We start from the raw sequence: 21,811 nt of genomic DNA, 5'->3' as shown, positions 1-21,811 counted from the left end.
TAACAGCCTGCTCTGTTCCTGGAGCATCTTAAACATCCCTTTTTCTCTTAGAAAATCTCCAGAGTCCCAGCCTATACTAGTTATTACCAATTGAATTTTCAATAGCAAACTTACCAAGCCCTAACTTTGACAAATTTTATTTCACATTTGTCAGAGGAAATAAAGCTGACAGCATTACAGGAGCTGTGTACTAAAAGTAGTATCTCAATTCCAACAGGCTGTCCGACCTCCTTCTCCTTAGGGGACCATTAAATCTGGGCCCAATTCACAGCTTTGTTTGAACACAATATATATATATTTTACTCCTTTTTTTTTTTTCCTTTGCACCCCTGATATTTATTTCGGCGTTAAATCTCTTCTTCCCCTTCATCTGTTACCTTGTTTTATTCCTGTTTTTTGAGAACCTATATTCTTGCTAATAAATATTCACTGCACCATTTCATCCTGTATTTAATATGCCCGGTGCATGTTTGCCGTGCTAACTTCTCAACAGATTGAGTGGACATTCCAATGTTGCAGTGCAGTCATAAAATCCAGGAACTTATAAAATTCTACCTTTCCTTCTACCATTAGTTCCCCCCCCTCCCCTTATTTTTTTCCTTCTTTCCTTGCTACAGTATATTTTCCCCACTGTCTTCAGCAGCTCAAACAGAACCACAGCTCCTCCCTGTGGTCCTGAGCATGGATTACTTCACAGCCACAGAGAGAGTTTCCTCAAAAGAATGATCACAACCGTTGTCCAGGTTTTGCTCGACAGCACACTGCCGCTTGCCCACGGCCGCTTCCTGTGTTCCAGGCATGATTTTTATATGCCACAAAGACGTGGCTAAACAAGACGCGAACCCATTTGGAGCAAACCCATTTGCCCTGTGCCAAGCGTTAGAAAGGGAACCCATTGTTATACGTGCCTGCGATGTCTTGAGATTTTTTTGTCTCAGCAAGTCACATGAACCGAGCCCGGAGTTCATTTGCTGATATATAGAGCTTGTCATTTTAACAGACTTACTGTTCATTTAAAGTAAATTAGAATTATAGTCCACTTCTCCGAAGGCTTAGCATATGACGGGACTGTGCAGTAACACTAAAACACATACTGTATTCATCTTTGATCTATTACATGTCATTCATCTAACAAAGGCTGGGGGAGTTTGAGATATAATAAGGCTGTGTTTGATCACAGGAAAACTTGCCCCCCATTCTGGACTATGGATTATCACATTGATTTTTTTTTTTTTGGCTCGTCCCTTATTTATTAATTTTTTTACAAAGGGGCTTTTTCCACAACACCACATTCTTTTATTGAGATAATTGCAATGACTTCAATGCTTGCTTCAGTACGTTCTCTTCTGTTTAAAAAAAATAACCCCTGATTTTTATTTTTAAAATAGGCATTGCAAGTGATCCCCCCCTGCGCCCCCCCGCCCCGCTGGCTGAGTTATCACAAAATAATCAATGAAACAGATCAAAATGGAAGTAGCTGTTTATTTTCTCACCATCAGATGTCCTGACAGAATATCTTCAGGAAGGTTTGTCACTCCTCATGTTGTTGAGGAGAGGGAGAAAATGGCCTTTACTCACACAGGTACAGAATTATGTGTGAGTGTGTCTGTGTGGATGAGTGTGTGTGTGTGTGTGTGTGTGTGTGTGTGAGAATGTGTTTTGCACATGTGCAGATGGATGCTAAATTCCAATACAAATAGAAAATGCCAGCTAGACTTAGATTTTATCACTGAAAGAAGATCCTGCCCATGATTCAAAGATTTCATTTTTTCCCATTTAGTGAACACAGTATTTATTCACATTAATTTAGGAAATCTCTCTCTCTCTCTCTCTCTCTCTCTCTCTCTCTCTCTCTCTCTCTCTCTCTCTCTCTCTCTCTCTCTCTCTCTCTCTCTCTCTCTCTCTCTCTCTAATATATGTACGTACGTATGTATGTATGTATGTGTGTGTGTGTGTGTGTGTGTATATATATGTGTGTGTGTGTGTGTGTGTGTGTGTATATATGTGTGTGTGTTTCTCACTTTTCTATAGGATTTGTCTCTGTGATATTCATCCTTTCTAACACCCCAGTCATATATATGCACACTGAGACACCCAAAATCTTTTTCTTCTCTACTATGTCACAATACCTTTAAATATGAAAACAAAATATTTCCTAAATTGCTTTTTAAATGTTTAAAATAAATAAATAAACTGAATGCAATCCATAATTTAAAAAAAACCAAAACAGATACCCTACCCTAAATTTGCATGAAAAGAAATAATCTTATTTAATCCAGACTTTTGTCTAGTCTCATCTCCTGTCAAACATATATGAAATACAAACTGGAATCTGCAGGATTGTTATACCTTGCATAAACATTTAAATGGACATAACAATGAACACAGCTGACATGTGCAAATGCTGATATTTATGATCTGAATAATGAATCAAGAACATGGTTTATTTATTTTTAGCAACATAATATATAATTTTATCCAGAAATGTTAGCAGCCCTAAATTCACTCAGCATACGTATATAGAACATAAAATCTAAATAGTTTAATTATGCTTAAAGAACAAAATGTAATAAAGTTTGCAGAATAATAATTGTGTGCTCTTCCAGAATTGTTCTACAAGGTGATAATAAAGGATGGGATTAATTAACCAGCAATGAATTTTCAAGCAGGATATTCAATGTACGTTGTTTTAAATTCCTGTGTTCCATATGCAATTGTGTAATCTTGCTTTATTATTTACTAAACGAATACATGTAAATACATTTTTAGTCTTGAAAGAGCAGAAGATGCAAATTAGCAAAAGGAAAATTATGTTCGACTGAGTCCTGTGCAAATTTAACCTTGAGTACTGCTAATTTTGTGTCACTCCTTGGTAGATGCTTAGATTTTTCAAATCTCTGGTTAGCAACTAAGCTTAAGACTAATGGTTTGGTACCATGCAAAATGCATTTGACCCAACTGTTATTTGGCACCAACTCTCATTGCTTTCATTACTAATTAATTCGGGCAGATATTTAACTTAATAAGGTAAGCAAACAAAAAAAACCTTATATGCTTTAAATTTTGTTGACTCTCTCCTAATTAGCTTTTTTTGTGTGTGTGCGCTCATTATCAAGATTAATTACTTATACAAGTGTCAGGCCTTACATTTAGAGTACTGCACTAGAAAAACGCATGCACAATGCATTGACCACAGCCAGTTCCTCTGTTGAGACTTCATTTCGATATGCCACAAAGATATGGCTAAACAGGAAGTAAATCAGAATTCTTGAAAGCTATTTTCCTCTTTGAGAAAATATAAAACAGATATAGAATTCCAGGAAAAAAAGGAAATGTCACTTTTCAAATAGATCTGTTCTAGTTTAAAAATTCTGATAACTACCAAACCTGTTAGCATGATGAACATAATTTATAAATATAATTCATAGATTTATATCCGCACGCTTTCAGATCATGAATAGCTAAACGTAGCCGTAAAAAAATTCAAAATCCATTGATGGATAACACTTAGTTAAGACCAACATTCTCTTGTGATATTTTGGCTAAGCCTAATAAAACCATTAGTCAAGTAAGATTTTGAAACTTGTATGCAGAATGCATTTTATGCATAAAAATAGAGAAAGAGATGCTTATTTATTTTTCTCAGACACTTGAAGGAGGGAAAGTTCATTTAGAGTAGAAACTAATTCCAGGCCTTTCCTGCTTTATAAGACAATCAAAAAATGTTGCACTGCATGGACATTTCTTAATGCAGATGCTATTAAATGCTTGACAGTATTTCCTAAGTTACTTGTTTTAAGCTAATGTAATTATTCCTACTGCTATTAAAAGACAAATGTGAAGGTAAGCTTTATATATGTTATTGAATTGTTTGCTGAGCTATTTTGCTATTGTTAGTGACATCCTAAATTGCCTGTGTGTGTGTGTGTGTGTATATATATGTATATGTATATATATATTTCAACGTGTGTCAAAATAATGTATGTCTTAATATTTGGTTTGATAAATAAAAAGTACATGCACTTTATATTAAGTCTTCTTGGGATTTTTTTGGGCAGAGAGAATGGGTCACTATATACAATAATTATCTGATTTTAGTTTAAAGTCTATGTCAAATTTTATTTTATTTAGATATTCCTTATAAATCAGGAATAATGAGAACATTTAGAATGCTGAATGTTATATTTCAGATGAAGGACTCGGATATATAATTGGTATACGTCTTCCTGTGATAAAAGATCTGTTTATAATGTTGGTTTGAACATGGATTAGCCTTTTTAATAGTTTTAGAGCAGCAATTCTGTACAAGCCCTTTTGCTTTTAATTCTTTTCTTTCTTTAATGGGGGCATGGATAAATTCAGTGGTGGATTTTTTTTTTTGCGACACTAAAGCAGCAGATAAGTCTATGATGTACTCCAGCTATGTGGTTTTAAAATCCCTCACCATATGTTTTCTCCCTGGAATGCCTCATCCTGCAAAATTACAGGAACCGAAGCTTAAAAAACACAATTAGGTAATTTTAAAATAAAGTATTAAAGAAATATCGCATACTTCCAGATTTGCCTGCTATTATTTCCCTCCCATCTTCTTCTAGATTTTTCAGCTTCTTCTGTTGCTTTTGTTGGTTAGAGAACCTGTACTTTCTGATTGTTGTCCTAATCACGCTGCACATTTCTTTTTCTTTTTTTTCTGATGAGGTTACATAGGCTGAGGTTAAATTATAAATGAAAGAATAGCTAGCAGAGTACTTGTCATAACAGTGCCTTTTATGTTGCTATAGAAAAATGGGAAAGGAAATGGATGCTTGAAAAGACACTAGGCAAGGATTTTCCTCCCTTATTTTTCTCCTTTCTTTTTTTTGTGTGTGACATAGTATCTGCACAGAAAAATAATGTCATTTGTTACAATGGCTTCTCCCAATAAGTTTTTTTCTGAAACAGCATGGGATATCTGTCCAAAAAGGCACGGCAAAAGAATATATAATATATAACCGTAGCAATATCTACAAAACTTCATGATTTTCTGTCTATGAAATTTATGAACTATTGTTTTTTTCCCCCTCAGATTTCAAGTACCATAAATAAAAAAGATGAGAAAAAAAAGCATATAGCATGTATTCTTTCAATAATTCTGTATCTACTTTCTAAGGAGTGGCTATATAAAAATGTTGCTTTTCATAAGAGATATTTTAAATTTGCTCTCCGTTGCCACACAGTAATTTAATACTACAATTCTAATACTAAACCCCGGAAAGTATTATTTTTTTTAATAGATTCGTTTTTTTTTTACAAAATCTGTGACATTGTGGACTTTTAAACATACCATAATTGAATTATTTAAAATAACAGATTAAAACAAGGATACTTTCAGGAGGAACGAATGTGTTAAACTTTTGCCTTTGCATCAATGCTGTTTTTTTTTTAAAAAGCCATCAGCTCAAAATCTTAACTACATGAATTTAATAAAGAGAATCTGTGGCAACAGGGAGGAGGAAGGCATAATACAGGCTGTTGTTTCATTTTTATGCAGCAAAGGCAGCAATGATTTCCAAAACAGAAACATTTTTAATTACTTCCTCTCCTCTTGCAACGTATTACGAAACATGGTTTAGCTTTTCATATGTCATATGTAGCTCAGTGGCTCCCCACACATGAGCAGAAGAAGAACCTGATATGAGATCTGAAGCCTTAATTGACATATTCAGCAGTGATTTGACAACAGACGTGCTGGATGGCTTCTAAACATTCACAAACAAGGAATCTTTCCTTTGTCACTATGCCTGTGAGCTGTGCTTTTGCGTTTTCTCCTTTTCTTGTTTAGCAACCCTGCAACCTGCCTTAAGGATTCTCGCCCCCCCTCTCCCACCCCCCTCCATCGTATTTTATTATTTTTTTTTAAAAAAAAAATCTTATTGGCAGAAATATCAATGTTTCCCAGGGTAACAAATCTCCCTTTACAACCCTTGGCGGAGTTTGGTTCGGGGCTACCTCTGAGCAACATGAACTCGGCCTTGCTGTGTATCTTATAATAATACTTCCACTGTGGTAAAGAATCAGGATACTTCAGAAACAGCCTGAAGCCATACAGCTGATTATTTCACCAAATTTGCATCTTTTCAACAGTAATGGGGATGTCTTTCACAAATGCTCCCAGGCTCTAAATAGATGCTAAGTGGTTGTTTCTAGTTCCTTCTCTCTCTGCAGCCTCCTGAGAGTCAGTTCCCATCCCACCAGCTCTGCCCGCCCCGTGCTTAGCCCTCTGGCAGTTGTGCAATGCTCCTGGCGTCTGGCAGGAGGGGTTCTACAGAAGGGCATGCATTTAGTTAGTTGGCCAAGTAATTCAGGCACACTTGGGACTTCTAAGAACGCCTGCTTGCCTGCCTGCCCGAGATAGCGATTATTTCTCTCTTTTTTCCCGAGGAGGAAAAAAAATATTAAGTGGCCTCCAGGAAAAGGGAGTTGTCTCAGGTGTCCTTGGCTTCTGAGTTTTTATATCTTCTATGTTGTCAGGATGAGATTTGTGTTTCCTACTTAGGGATTTAACACCGCTGGATTCTTCAGCCCAAGGAAATCTGTGGAGTGGGAAGAAAAGACAAGGAAGCTATGTAGGGCTTGAAAAAAGGGATGAGGTGAGAGACAGCAATTGAAGAATTACATATTTTCCAGTGATTGAAAATAGGATGGCAGTGATGAGGAGATCTAGGGAGATCAAGGTGTATGATGGCTTTTCAAGATGTATGTATGTATGTATGTATGTATGCATGTATGTATGCATGCATGCATGCATGCATGTACTGTATGTATACAAAATTAAACTCACTTCCAAACACATGTATAGGAATCAAAGTTAAAAGATGGAAGTTTGGAAATGTTTGCACATCTTAAAAGGAAAGTAAAACACAGTATGTTCCTCCCGCTATGATTCCTAGATCATAGAAGCATGATCTTGTGGTTCTTCTACTAATATTGCACAACGTTTTAAAGCAGAACCGTTTTGAGTCAATTCTTGTACAGAATAGCTGATGGTTGAAGAATTAGGTTACTCACTTCATCTTTTGGACCTTTCTCCTTAAAGTTTCCTCAAGTTTTTTTGTTTCTTGTCAAAAGGCTGGTTTAAGAGTTTAATCAGTCTAACCAAACTGTTGATCTAGACATAAGGTCATGTACTACAATTGAACTTAAAATAACACATAACTGCTTAAATAGGTGAAACGCATAATCAACTATTATAGCAGTGGACTTATATACCGCTTCATAGGGCTTTCAGCCCTCTCTAAGCGGTTTACAGAGAGTCAGCATATTGCCCCCAACAATCTGGGTCCTCATTTTACCCACCTCGGAAGGATGGAAGGCTGAGTCAACCCTGAGCCGGTGAGATTTGAACCGCTGAACTGCTGATCTAGCAGTAGCCTGCAGTGCTGCATTTAACCACTGCGCCACCTTAGCTCTATTATGGTTGGCTGAAAATTCTTGAGTCCAATGCTGTTTTTTCATATTGTGTTTTAAAAACAATTTTATGTAAACTTTCTTGTGTTCTAATAGCACATTGAAAAACACAAGTAATACAATCATTTAAAAAACATCTTACTTATTAAAAAGGGTAAGGGAAATATTACAGATGATGTTTCATTGGGTTCCAAATATGTGATTCCAAAATTATATATTTTGGGGAATAAGATCTTCACTCATTTCAATAACTAGAACAATTCTGTTCATGACACTGGATTGTGTAAAGAAAATCTTCAAATGTTAGACCTCCAACTAGGCATTACAACAATCATGAATCTTTGAATAAGTTTGTAAAACTACATTGGTTCCATAAAATAATTAAAAAAAGAATAATTTTCAGAAGTTGATGCCAGGGATTAAATTCATTATTGCTGGCTGAAATGCTAAAATATGATTTACTAAGCCTTGTGATTATGGACAAAAGGAAAATTTAAGACAAAAGGATATTTTCATTTCATTATGAGATTCTCTTATGAGCACAATGTATTAAGGATGGGTGTATGTTTATGCATCTGTACATGGATGTGTGTTTATGCATGTTTGCACACTGTAGCTAAAAATGCAGTTTAGCTATTTCCTTAAGAAGCTTGAAGCAAGGTAAAAAAAGAATCAGAGATATAAATATTTATTGGTGTAGAAATGTGTATAATATTGCCTTCAGTGATAAGAACTACCAATGTAGAAGGAATGACAGAGCTAGTGGAGGAGGAAAAAAGGGGCTCATCTTAGAATCTTTATGTAGCCACAAATGAACTGAGTCCAACTCCCACAACTTTATTACCCACAACTTATGTGTTTTGTTCTGCACTCCCCTCCCCTATTATTGTAAGCCGCCCTGAGTCCCCTCAGGGAAAAGGGCGGCCTATAAATGTTTAATAAAACCTAAACCTAAACCTATAACCAGGTGCCGACCATTAGTTGAGAAAATTTCTGTGCAGAGGATTTTAGCAATAAATCTGTTAAATCTTCAGGTGTGGATCTGGTTTGACACCCAACTGTAAAAAGAGTAATTTCATTCTAAGCCTTAACAAATTAGCAAATTTTGAAATAAAAATATCAATTTACTTTATTGTTTCTTCTACAATGAGTATGTACGTCTAATCTGTTTTGTATCATTTTTTTTTAAAGGCACCCATATGAAAGATGGTTTTAAATAATCAGAGACATTTTACTGCTGAATTTGAACTTGGATATTTTAGATAACAAAAAGCATTAAGCAAAAAACTCATGAAGTATCTTAAGCCATTTCAGAAAAAAAAAAAAGATAAGTTTCTAGTTTCCCAAAAACGCAGTCGTGGAAACAAACAGTTAAAATAACAAATCACCTGCTATCACTGAAGGAAGCTCTGATTTCATTATGATGGATCGCAACATTTTAGAATAAATCTTTTCAAAACATCTTTTCAATACACTATAGAAAATTATTGCCCAGGATGTGATCTCACTATTTCAGATGGTTGAAATAACTGTTTTTCCTTGCGAAGTCAAATACCTATGTTTATGGACATAAGTGAACAGAATGAAATAAGAAAGAACCATATGTTTCCATTGTTGCCTTGTATAATGCACTTCAGTTGCATTTAGGGTATAATCAGTATGACTATATTGCACTAATTGTACCCTAAGGATATTTCAAACAGCTTAAAAACGAGGGTGATAAGATTTGAAGCACTTTGAAAGAGACTATACTGGTTCCAGAGTTTCAAATTCAAACTCAGCTTTAAAGATGTTTAGATTTCTCTCCAAGTGCTCTAAAAATGAAAGGAGCAAAATAGCCATCATTCTAATGTCCATTCAGGAAATCACTTTATCAGGTTTGAGGAAATAAAAAAGAAAGAATCAGGAACTATTTTGTTAATTTATCCATTCCTTGTTGATTGCTTTAGAAGCAATCAGAGAGGAATGTGCCAGATAATGACTAGAGCAGCACAGCTATGGAAGAGTTTAGATGTTTCTGAAGGAGTGCAAGAATGATGGTCCCCACCCCACCAGTGGTTCTTCCCCAACCACCCCAAGGGATGAAAAACAAGACCAATCAGTCCAAGATCCAAGTAAAAGTGCTGTTCAATGGTACTTGATATGGCAGCTGGGTTTCTTCCTGGACATGGATGGTCGGTCCATCGTAGCCTATGTTTTGTTAACCTTACACTTGAATGATTATAATACAGGATTGTTTTAAAGGATAATTATGATTTGCATAGCACCAATCTTAAAATAATCGTCTGACTGATTTATGTTACTAATCAGAACAGTCTCTGCAACTGCTGTTAAATCTTGCAATGGTCTAGGACCCTGATATTTGAGATACCTCATAGTATTGACCAAAGTTATGATTGACCAGAAGGGGTTTCTGCAATGTCCTATGACAGATAGAGTCATATTATGGGAACCGGATGGGAGTGGCTTGCCGCCCATGTGACCGGATATGAAGATGCCGACGACACTTGTCAGAACCACCTTAAATTACCTCACACACAGCACTGGCATGCATAAGAATAGGATGTAAACTTGTTTTTTTAAAAGGCATCTTTGGTTTGCGTTAAAACAACTTCAGCACGCGCAATGTTCTGATTGCACCACAAACGCAGTAGTCATCCTTACCTTTCACAGAGGCACTGAGTTTTATAAATATGAGCATGATAGTGTAGAATAATCACATCCAAGGACCAGTGGTGGGTTTCAAAAAATTTTGGAACCTCTTCTGTAGGTGTGGCCTGCTTTCTGGGTCTACTGGTGGAACCTCTTCTAACCAGTTCGGTAGATTTGATAAACCGGTTCTACCGAATAGGTGCGAACTGGTAGGAACCCACCTCTGTACTGAAGGGTGTGCAACACACAAAGAGAGATACATGAGATTTCAGTTAGTGAAACTAGTTCCTGAAACTAATTTTGTTTTTCCTTTTGGCTGGAAATCCTCAACGTTTGCCTGGAAGCTTAGGAATATGAAAACTATTCACTACTCAGAAACTTTACTTTAACTTTGGCTTCCCACCCTCCCTTTCCGTTTTAGGTATCCAAATGTTATAATGAATCACCCAGTCGGTTTTTTTTTTCAAATATCATTTCAATTGTAATATTTAAACAAAATATAACTGCTTCAGCAACTACAGGTGTTCTTAAAGCATATTAATTTAAAAAGAGGGCAGTGTATATATGTATATATGTTCCTTCCCCCCCCCACCCCACGATTTATGACAGTTATATCAGTTCTTAGGACTGAAAACAAACATTACAGGAAGATTAGAACTCTGCTTTATTGATGTGTGCATCTTTGTGTATTATATTGCATAATATACAATATAATATACCTTATATTATTATATACAACAGAATTGTGACAGCTGATTGTGCTTTATATACCAGTGAATCAGAGAGGAACCTTCCTGAGTATTTTCTGAATACTACCTTTTTCAGAACATAAAAAATGTTTTAGTCATCTTTGTTATACAATGGTTGCCTATTTTCCTCAAGTTCATCTCTCAGATTGGAGTGACATCATCTCTGTCATTTCAGGCATAAATGGTATATATTCCCAGAGTACACTTAGACAATTATTTCTGCTATGGCAGCTGAATTTCTTCCTGGACATGGATGATCTGTCCATTGTAGCCCATGTTTTGCTAACCTTACACTTGAATGATTGTAATACAGGATTGTTTTAAAAGGATAATTAGAATTTGTATAGCACCAATCTTAAAATAATCATCTGACTGATTTATGTTACTCATCAGAACAGTCTCTGCAACTGCTGTTAAATCTTGCAATGGTCTAGGACCCTGATATTTGAGATACCTCATAGTATTGACCAATAGCAGTTTTTTTTCAATCGCAGTTAGACTTATATACCGCTTCATAGGGCTTTCAGCCCTCTCTAAGCGGTTTACAGAGTCAGCATATCGCCCCCACAGTCTGGGTCCTCATTTCACCCACCTTGGAAGGATGGATGGCTGAGTCAACCTTGAGCCGGTGAGATTTGAACCGCTGAATTGCAGATAACAGTCAGCTGAAGTGGCCTGCAGTACTGCACCCTAACCACTGCACCACCTCGGCTCTTTCTGTTGACCAAAGTTATGATTGACCAGAAGGGGTTTCTGCAATGTCCTATGACAGGTAGAGACATATTATGGGAAGATCTGGGAAAATAATATTTGGGAAAAAGATTTACATACTGCTTCGTAATACTTTACAGCGCTCTCTATGCCGTTTTACAAAATCAGCTTATTGCCTTCATCAATCTGGGGCCTCATTTTACTGACCTCAGAAAGACGGGAGGCTGAGTTAATCTCAAGCCCATTGGGATTGAACTCCTGGCTGTGGGCAGAGTTTGCCTGCAATACTGCATTCTAGCCACTGCACCACTAATAGTTAGAACGCAGCATTTTTATTTTATTTAGCAAGTAGCATTACTTTTATTGGTACCAGTGGTGGGTTTCAAAAATTGTTTGAACCTACTCTGTGGGTGTGGCCTCCTTTGTGGGAGTGGCTTGCCACCCATGTGACAGGATGGGAGTGGCTTGCCGCCCATGTGACCAGATGGGAGTGGCTTGCCGCCCATGTGACCGGATATGAAGATGCCGACGACACTTGTCAGAACCACCTTAAATTACCCCACACACAGCACTGGCATGCATAAGAATATGATGTAAACTTGTTTTTTAAAAGGCATCTTTGGTTTGCGTCAAAACAACTTCAACACACGCAATGTTCTGATTGCACCACAAACGCAGTAGTCATCCTTACCTTTCACAGAGGCACTGGGTTTTATAAATAGGAGCATGATAGTGTAGAATAATCATATCCAAGGACCAGTGGTGGGTTTCAAAAAAATTTTGGACCCTCTTCTGTAGGTGTGGCCTGCTTTCCGGGTCCACTGGTGGAACCTCTTCTAATCGGTTCGGTAGATTTGACGAACCGGTTCTACCGAATAGGTGTGAACTGGTAGGAACCCACCTCTGATTGGTACGCACCAGGCTACTAAATATTTCTGAATGTTCCTCTGTCTATAGTAATGATTATAACAAAAACTGAATACAAGGACCCATATTGTGCTATAAAAAAAAATACAAGGACCCATTTTGTGCCAAATGACATAGGTGTGTGGGGGAAAAGAGAAAGCGACTGATAGCTAAGGACTGTCTCGTGTAGTTCAGCCCCAGGAGAATTTGGGAAGAAAAGATTTTGACTGAGAGGCGAAATCACCTACAACAGCGTTTTACTTGCTGTGTTGTGTGTGTCTTTCTGAGACAGCTTAATGCCACCTTGTCTCTCTAAGCCGTTCTCTAGCTCTAAGTAACTAAATTATCTAAAAGGTGCTTCTATTTCTCCTGAAATGCTATGTTGGCCCACAAAAACAACACCACCCGCTAACTCACTTGGTTAATACCTTGTGAGGAATTCATTGCTGACTCCAGCAAAGAGAAAGGTAGAATAAAGTAACTGTGGCTGAGTTCGTGTGATTGCAATGTGTAAATCCCCCACCAGTCTTAAAAATTATGGGGAATGCTGAGGATATCTGGAAAAGGTTCAAACAGCAATTTGAACTGTGAATCAAAGCCGCAGGGCCTACTAAAATGGAAGATGAGCAAGCAAATGACAGTGTTTTTGTCAGTTGGGCCAGTACACTGGAGATAAACCACACATTTCAGGCTGATGATTAGTTTGGAAGGAAGAGGGAAGGGAAGGGCATTTTGGAAAAAAAAGAAACATTGGTGTTTTTAATTTGGATATTAGCCTTGGAATTCAGCACTCCAACGGCAGCTGGCACCGAGATTGCCAGCTTTTAGGATGGAGGTCTTGAAAATGTTTCTTTGCCTTGCCTCGAAGTCTTGGCGGCAAACTTGAGTCGGTTTAACATTTGTAGTCCAGAGAGCAAAGAAGGAACTGCAGGAACTGGATATATCCATTTGATTGCCTAACTGATGTGACCTTTAGATGGGCCAAGTAACAGCTGGGGCAAGTATGGAGTTTAATGGAGAAACACATGTCTCTGGGGATTAGTTTGTATGGAATTGGGAAGAAACAGAGGTAGTTTGCATTGCTTGGGAGGTTAACACGGTGATTATGAAGCCTTCGAGTTTAATAGGTAGCACATTAAAGATGACTTAAGTACAGTGGTTGAGGGAGGGAAAACCCTTGTTGCGCTTCAACAATGGCAAGTTGCTAAATAAATTGCCATGTGTCGATTATCATGGGATATACTAAGGCCGGTTCTCTGCCAGTTGTTTGAACTCAACCATTCTTCCCCCACATCCCTTAAATTAGTGTTTCTCAATCTTAGCAACTTGAAGATGTCTGGACTTCAACTCCCAGAATTCCCCAGCCAGCATTCGCTGGCTGGGGAATTCTGGGAGTTGAAGTCCTGACATCTTCAAGTTGCCAAGGTTGAGAAACACTGCCTTAAATGAAGGGCTCATGCCTCTTTTAAGAAAACTGACATGCATGCTGTTGATTTGCTAGGTTCTGAAAAGCTCCCAATTCTTTTTTCAGACTCTTACCTGTTGTGACTCAGCAGAAGTTTGCTGTGAGTTGAGTCGGGATGCAGGAATAACAATGCAGCTGGGGCTCATTAGTGTGGTCTTCTGGAGATAAAAGGAATGATGGTGCCACGCCCTGGTTGCAGAAGTCAATGTTCATTCGTTCGTTTGTGGTTCGTCATTCATCGGTCGTGGTTTGTTTGTGAGAGGCACTTGGATAAGTGATTTGCTTTCTGTAACCCTGATTCAAAGAGACACTTGGAGAAGTGATTTGCTTTGTAAGAGATCTTTGTTTTTGCATTCTGTTATCTTCTTGCCAGAGACTTTATTTATGTTTATTTTGGGCTCACAGCCAGCGGGAGCCAGGACTGATAAAGTTATTTCCTTTTAAGTCTGTCTGACTGTCGTCTTTGAATGAGCGAAGAAGGGGGGTCAGAACACTTACCCTAGTCAAGGGACTCACCACTATGTGCTAGCAGCACATAATCAGGGTTAGCTGTTCATGTCCTGAACTGGGCATCTTTATGTTCTTCCCAACCATTATTGGGAGGCTATCAGAGGTTGTCCCCCCTCCCTTTTTTGTGGGAAAGGGGATTTTACTTTGATTCCCTACAGTTTTTATTTATTCATTTTTCACTTTCCCCATGTGCATGTTTTCCCATGAGAGATTTTGTTACCTGGAGAAGGACTTATGATTTACAGATGATGTAAGGTTTATCATCATGATCATCAGTTCTTACCACATCATTAACTAATATATATTGTTTAATTCTTTGCAGGACTGGTCTATTTAGGGCTAAATATAGATCCTTGGGCTGTTTGAATGTCTCAGTTAAACTTTTTTTTCTGAGTTCCCACAACACAATAACCTTTCGATGATCCAGTTCAGCAAGCACTGGAAAAAGTCCATTACAAATAACATTAAACTAGTTAAACAAATGGTCTGATTCAGTAAAAGGCAGCTTGCTATGGATATGAGAATTCCGTAGCATTGAATACATTTTTCTGAGAATGATTGCAACGGCTGGTAATTATTGGTAATATTAAATCTTTGGGGATTTTCTAATGACACATCTTACATAATTCTGAAATGGGTACTTATCTTAAGGAATCCTATCATATATTACATTTATTCATATAAATGTACATGCTGGTTTAAATTGCATTGACTATGAATATTAGAATTCTGAATTGGACAAAATAATGTTAAAATAATATATATTTTTTTGTAAAAACCCAGCAATTCACCACATCCTGTCAGTAGACTATGGGTTTAAATCAGGGGTGGGTTTCTCGCCCCGTTCCAACCGGTTCTGTTGGAACAGGGCCGGCGGCATCCCCGTGCACGCGCGCAGTGCACGCATGCGTACTAGCCCCTGTGCGATGCTCCAGCTGCTCCTGGAGGATCACGCAGGCGCTGTATGCGTTCTGCGCATGCGTGGAAGCGCAGAACTTGTCAAAACCAGGTAAGAAACGCGGGCAGGCGGGTGTATCCTTCGGCGTTCCCGGAAGTTACTTACTTCTGGGTTCGCCGACCAACCGGTTCGCGGGGACCGCCGCGAACCACCTGAAACCCACCCCTGGTTTAAATACCATATAATTTCCACCAGATCTCTGCCTCCAAATAATTCCTTCAGGGAAAAGAAAGGAAGAAGGAAGGAAGGAAGGAAGGAAGGAGGAAGGAAGGAAGGAAGGAAGGAAGGAAGGAAGGAAGGAAGGAAGGAAGGAAGGAAGGAAAAAAAGTAATTTACTGTTCAATTATATGATCATTGAGATCATATGGAAATTATTTTGCCTGGATTTCTTTTTTTTACTTCATGCTTCAATCATCAGCAAGGTATCTTCTGCCAGTCTATTTTTAAGGTGCTGCAATTTTTCAAGCATCCACTGGTTTTCCAATGAATCTGTTTTTTTCATTCAAAATGTTAATCGTGAGTGCTTCCATTCAGCAGCTGACGGAGTCTTCTTAAAACAATTTACAGAACCCAAACATTTTAGTAATAACTTCTTATAAGAAAATATAGGGGAATGACTCCCTTCCAGGCACAGGCCTGCCAACTATCAAAAGCCATTAGAAATAATATTTAACACAGTATCTCAATTCACACGTAACAGTCATCCATTATTTTAAAAAAATATTTTAATCTCTTAATGTTTTGAAGCGTTATTATTTATTTTTGTGTTGGAAGAAATGCTACCTGAATAGTGCCGAGAGGAATATATAATGACCAGAGACCACAGAATTGCTACTGGTATTTCTCTGCATTTCTCTGCCAATAATGTTCTGTCTAGCACAGGGATGTCAAACACAATTTCATTGAGGGCTGCATCAGGGATGTGTTTGACCTCAGGGGGGAATAGCCAGGGTGGGTGTGGCCAGCTTGACATCACTCATGCTGGGGGCACTTGTGGCAGCCCAAGCACTCTATCAGCAAAAATGGGCTTCCAAGCTCCGTTTTTGGCTGTGACGGCCTCCTGCAACCGTCTGCCAGCAAAATAGGAGCTCGAGAGTGCCACCCGCAGCCCTTGCAAGCTCCGTTTTTGGCTGTGACGGCCTCCTGCAACTGTCTGCCAGCAAAATAGGAGCCCAAGAGTGCCACCCGCAGCCCTTGCCAGCTCCGTTTTTGGCTGTGACGGCCTCCTGCAACCATCTGCCAGCAAAATAGGAGCTCAAGAGTGCCACCCGAAGCCCTTGCAAGCTCCGTTTTTGGCTGTGACGGCCTCCTGCAACCGTCTGCCAGCAAAATAGGAGCTCAAGAGTGCCACCCGAAGCCCTTGCAAGCTCCGTTTTTGGCTGTGACGGCCTCCTGCAACCGTCTGCCAGCAGAAAAGCTCAAGAGTGCCACCCGCAGCCCTTGCAAGTTCTGTTTTTGGCTGTGATGGCCTCCTGAATCCCTCTCTCACCAAAAACAGAGCTCGGGAGGACTGCCCCCAGCTCTCACAACAGCCTCCTGTAACCCTCTGCCAGTGAAAATGGAGCTAGGGAGGGCTGCACAGGCTACAGAAAGAGCTGAGGTGGCGCAGTGGTTAGGGTGCAGTACTGCAGGCTACTTCAGCTGACTGTTATCTGCAGTTCAGCGGTTCTAATCTCACCGGCTCAAGGTTGACTCAGCCTTCCATCCTTCCGAGGTGGGTGAAATGAGGACCCAAACTGTGGGGGCGATATGCTGACTCTGTAAACCACTTAGAGATGGCTAAAAGCCCTATGAAGCGGTATATAAGTCTAACTGCTATTGCTATTGCTACTTCTTCACTGTTTCCAGGTCAGCACAACAGGCCAGATCTAAGCTAGATTCAGCCCACGAGCCTTGAGTTTGATACCCCTGTTCTAGCACATTGTTTAAAATTTGGTGTTGTAGTTAAGGCGCCAGTCTAGAAAGCAGGAGACTGTGAGTTTGTCGTGTTTTAGCTGTGAAAACCAGCTGGATAACTTTGGGGTAGTCAATCTCCATCTCACCTCCTAGGGTTGCTGTGGGGAAAATAGGAGGAAGAATATCTGTTGAATATGTTCACTGCCTTGAGTTATTTCGAAAAAATAATTAAGCTGGGATGCAAAGTAAATAAAAAATAAAGTTACTTTCCTGAACTATTTCAGGAAAGCCGTAGTGGTGCAGTGGTTAGAATGCAGTACTGCACGTTACTTCTGCTGACTGCCATCTGCCTATAATTTGACAGTTCAAATCTCACCAGGCTCAAGGTTGACTCTCTCAGCCTCCCATCCTTCCAAGGTGGGTAAAATGAGGACCCAGTTTGTTGGGGGAAATAGGCTGGCTCTGTAAACCGCTTATAGAGGGATGTAGAGCTGTGTGAAGCAGTATATAAGTCTAAATGCTATTGCTGTTAATGACTATCACTTCCAGTCTTTCCTTGCAACAAGAACACTCCAGAAGTATCCAGGTGTTATTTTTCAGTATAGTAAAAAGAGCAATCAGCAGCAACAGTCATTAAGTTTGCAGAAGAAAACACATCCTCTGTGTTATTGGAATTAAATAGCACATCTCTTGGAAATCTCATTTGACTTAAAATTGGGTGCTTTCCATATTGCATGCAGCGTTAAGTATTCCAGCAAAGTATTTTTTTTTCCCTTCTCCACCTCCTTAGACTGCTAAAATAATGTTATAGGTAGAAATGTCCTTCAGTTTCCCTTTCAAAAAAGGACTATCAATTTAACTTCCAGAAACTAAAGAAAGATTGAAAAGTCACGGTTTTTTTTTTCCCCAACCAGAACCAGAGGTTTTGGGGATTGGCAATGCCGAATTCTTTGGAGGATCTGAAGCATTGCTTAGGCCTTGGCAGATTGCTGAGATATGCCAAGAGATGCTTTTGCCAGTATATTTGACTGGTGTTCTTAAGCTTCCCTTCTGGAATGTTCTGAATCTCCCTGATATATGTCAAAACATTGATGTAGCTGCAGGAATTAAGCAACACATTGATGGGTTATAACTAACCCAAAGATATTGTTATTTATTTGAGCCTTGAAATAAATCAACTCTCTTCAGATCTGAGATACTTTTGAATTGCATTATGTTGTCTGTTCTGGTCGCTCCTCCTCATCTTCCCTCCAAATGATGTGAAACCTATATCATGATTATGATCATGATAATGATCATAATATCATTATCATAGAAAAATTCCAGAAATAAGATACATGAAAGTACATGGCAATAGAATAGAGTAGAATAGTGTAGAGTAGAGTAGAGTGGAGTGGAATGGGGTGGGGTGGGGTGGAGTGGAATGGAATGGAACGGAACGGAACAGAACAGAACAGAACAGAACAGAACAGAACAGAACAGAACAGAATAGAATAGAATAGTGGAGTTGGAAGGGACCTTGGAGGTCTTCTAGTCCAACCCCCTGCTTAAGCAGGAAAGCCTACACCACTTCAGATCAGAGGTGGATTTCAGAAAAAAATTCAGTCTCTCTGTCTCTGTCTCTGTCTCTGTCTCTGTCTCTGTCTCTGTCTCTCTCTCTCTCTCTCTCTCACACACACACACACACACACACACATATGACAAAAGGCAGATATAGATGCAACCATTTAAAGCGTGACCACATATTAAATAGTTCTCTTGGCAACACAGTTTTAAACAAGTTTGTAAGTTGATCATTTTGAGATAATTCAAAAGGGCCAGAAAAAGGTTGCTATAATCTTGGAGAAGAAAAATTGACAAAACTTAAGAAAAAACTGTGATACACAAGAGCTAAATCAACTTTCCACAAATGGGTACTCCAAAAATCCTGAATTGCCAGAAGCTATGGTTATACTGGACTAAAGCAGCTTTTAAGCACTATTGTCACAAGGTATGACAAGTAATAATGGTTTGAGAAATGCCATCCAGTTTATATTCACTGCCAAGTAAATTCTAGTGTTGAAAAATAATTAACATCTGTCTTGAAAATGTGTACAAGTGCATTAGGGCAGGAGGGGAGACAGGAAAAGAATAAAATGAATTGACAGATAATATACCAGGAAAGAATAGTATAGGATATAGAAATGAGAGGAAAGGATGCATTTTATGGACTTGTTTTTTCTGGAATGGGTGGATTTTCCTGTCCTGTCCTGTCCTGTCCTGTCCTGTCCTGTCCTGTCCTGTCCTGTCCTCATTGGTTAGAAATTTATTGGTTAGAAAACTAAGCAGAAAGGCATTGTAAAACTGTGTTCTTTAAAATTGGGCACTTAAGGATGTGTGCACTTCAACTGCCAGAATTTCTCAGTCAGCATGTTGGCTGGGGAATTCTGATGACTTGAAGTCCACAGACCTCAATGCTGCCAGGTTTGAAAGACACTGTTCTAAAAACTCCTTTGATTTGATATGAAAACATATATATGTAGCAGAAAAGTATATTTCTCCCACTGAACGAATGCTAAGGAATGAGCAATGCCTGTCCCTTCTCTCTGAGCCAATTTAAGCATGCCAATGGCACATACAGGCAATCCTTTTGATGCAGTTTTGGCAGGCCACTGTACAAAAGCATTGGGTTTAAATGTGCCAAAACCGATTCAGGCCAATGCATGCTTTCAACTTATAAATGACAGAAGCATGAGTGAACTACAATAGGCCATTGCTATGAAGAGCATTTCTTTCCTGTGATTCCGTCCATAGGCTGAACTTAATCATGAGAATCCTCCCTGTTGCCTAAACATTGATACAAGGGCACTTAAAGCAATTAGAGACAAATTGCAGATTGTAAGAAACTGAACAGCATATTTCCCCATGATGCCACTTTGTGAAAGATAGTATACCTTAACATCGCATCATTCCAAGTTACCCTAGGATCTATGTATCATGGTCCCGTGGGGAGATTACTGATGTAATGAAGATTCACAATATATCTGCTACAAGCAATAAATTCAAAAATAATACATGGGGGGGGGGGGGGAAAGGGGATTTGGATTTTTTTCAGAAGCAAATTTAGGTAAATTTTTGCAAAATTTACCTTAGTTTGCAAAAATTATTGAATAATTTGGATGTAATTCTAAATTAAAATGCCAGATGATTTTTTGCTTTAGATCAAGGATGGGCCACCATGGTCCCTTTAGGGCCTGTGGACTTCAACTCCCAGAATTCCTGAGCCAGTGTGTTTCATTGGTTCATTGGACTTCAGTGCCTCAGTTGACTCAGTGCCTCAGTGCCTCAGTTCTCCTATGGCTTTACTAGGGTTCTATTTCAGCACATTATCAGTCCACAAGGAACATATTTACCAATTCAATGTCTTCCAGGTGCAAACTGCATGTTCCTAAAATAGTGACATTTAACTCATTTAATCTGATTGTGTGTTTCTACAACCACTTGGAAAGAGAGCTGATTGGCTTCCTAACTAATTAGATGAAACAAGCTCTGGTAATACCAATAAGTATTATTAGCTTCCTAGCATTCCTTTACTTTTGTTCTGATTTTTATTTTTTCATTAGTGAAGCAAATCATGGGGAGATATCAAAAGTACAGGGCGGGGCATAACCTTTTCCTAGGGGGTCACAGCAACACTTGTAATAACAACACAAATAATTCATACACCATTCGAAAGCCCATCAAAAACTGAGTTTATTGACACGATTTAATAGTCAGTATGATCACCATTAGCCCTTCGAACAGCATTCAAACGAGGTGGATAAGAACACAACAAATCTTCAAACAGTTCCGTTCGATTTTCCAGATTTTTCAACACAGTTTCCAAATTCATTCTCAAAGTTTCAACCGAATATCGATTTTGACCTTGCTCCTGAATCATCAGAGCTTCCACTTCATCCTTAATCCTTAATTATGGCCCCAATGTTCTCTGCCGGATTGAGATCTGGCGAATTTCCCGGCCAGACGTCATTGCCCCAAAATTCGACATTGTTTTCCTTTAACAATTGCTGAGTCGCATTTGCATTTCCGAATCGAATTTTCCAGCCATTCTTAAAGCAAATTTAACATTTAATAGCTCATTCAATTCAGTTTTTTATGGGCTTTAAAATGAGGTGTCGCGGAAGTTGTAAACTGCTGTCGATCTTGCTGTGACCCCCTAGGAAAAGGTTATGCCCCACCCTGTATAGTGAGTACCAATGAATATTATAAAACAGCATATTCTTTGTAACAATTCATATGTTAAATGATAGCTCCTAGGGGGATTTCCCTTCAAAACTGTAGCTCTAATAAAATATTTTTAAGGGGTTGTTTAGTTTAATTTAAGCATTCTAGCCCTGTTTACATTAAGCATTTTCACGATGTCAAGTTGTACAAATGAGAACAGTTCCAAGTGTTCCTTTCAGCACGTTCTAGCTTTTGCTCTCTGGTTTCTCTTGATGATGATGTGTTGTCGAAGTCAAATGCTGGGCGTGTTGTTGA

The sequence above is a fragment of the Thamnophis sirtalis genome, unplaced genomic scaffold, assembly GCF_051295495.1.
Source record: "Thamnophis sirtalis isolate CommonGarterSnake01/CBP01778 unplaced genomic scaffold, rThaSir2_p1.2 scaffold_11, whole genome shotgun sequence".
Taxonomy (NCBI): Eukaryota; Metazoa; Chordata; class Lepidosauria; order Squamata; family Natricidae; genus Thamnophis; species Thamnophis sirtalis.
This window is presented reverse-complemented; position numbering follows the sequence as displayed.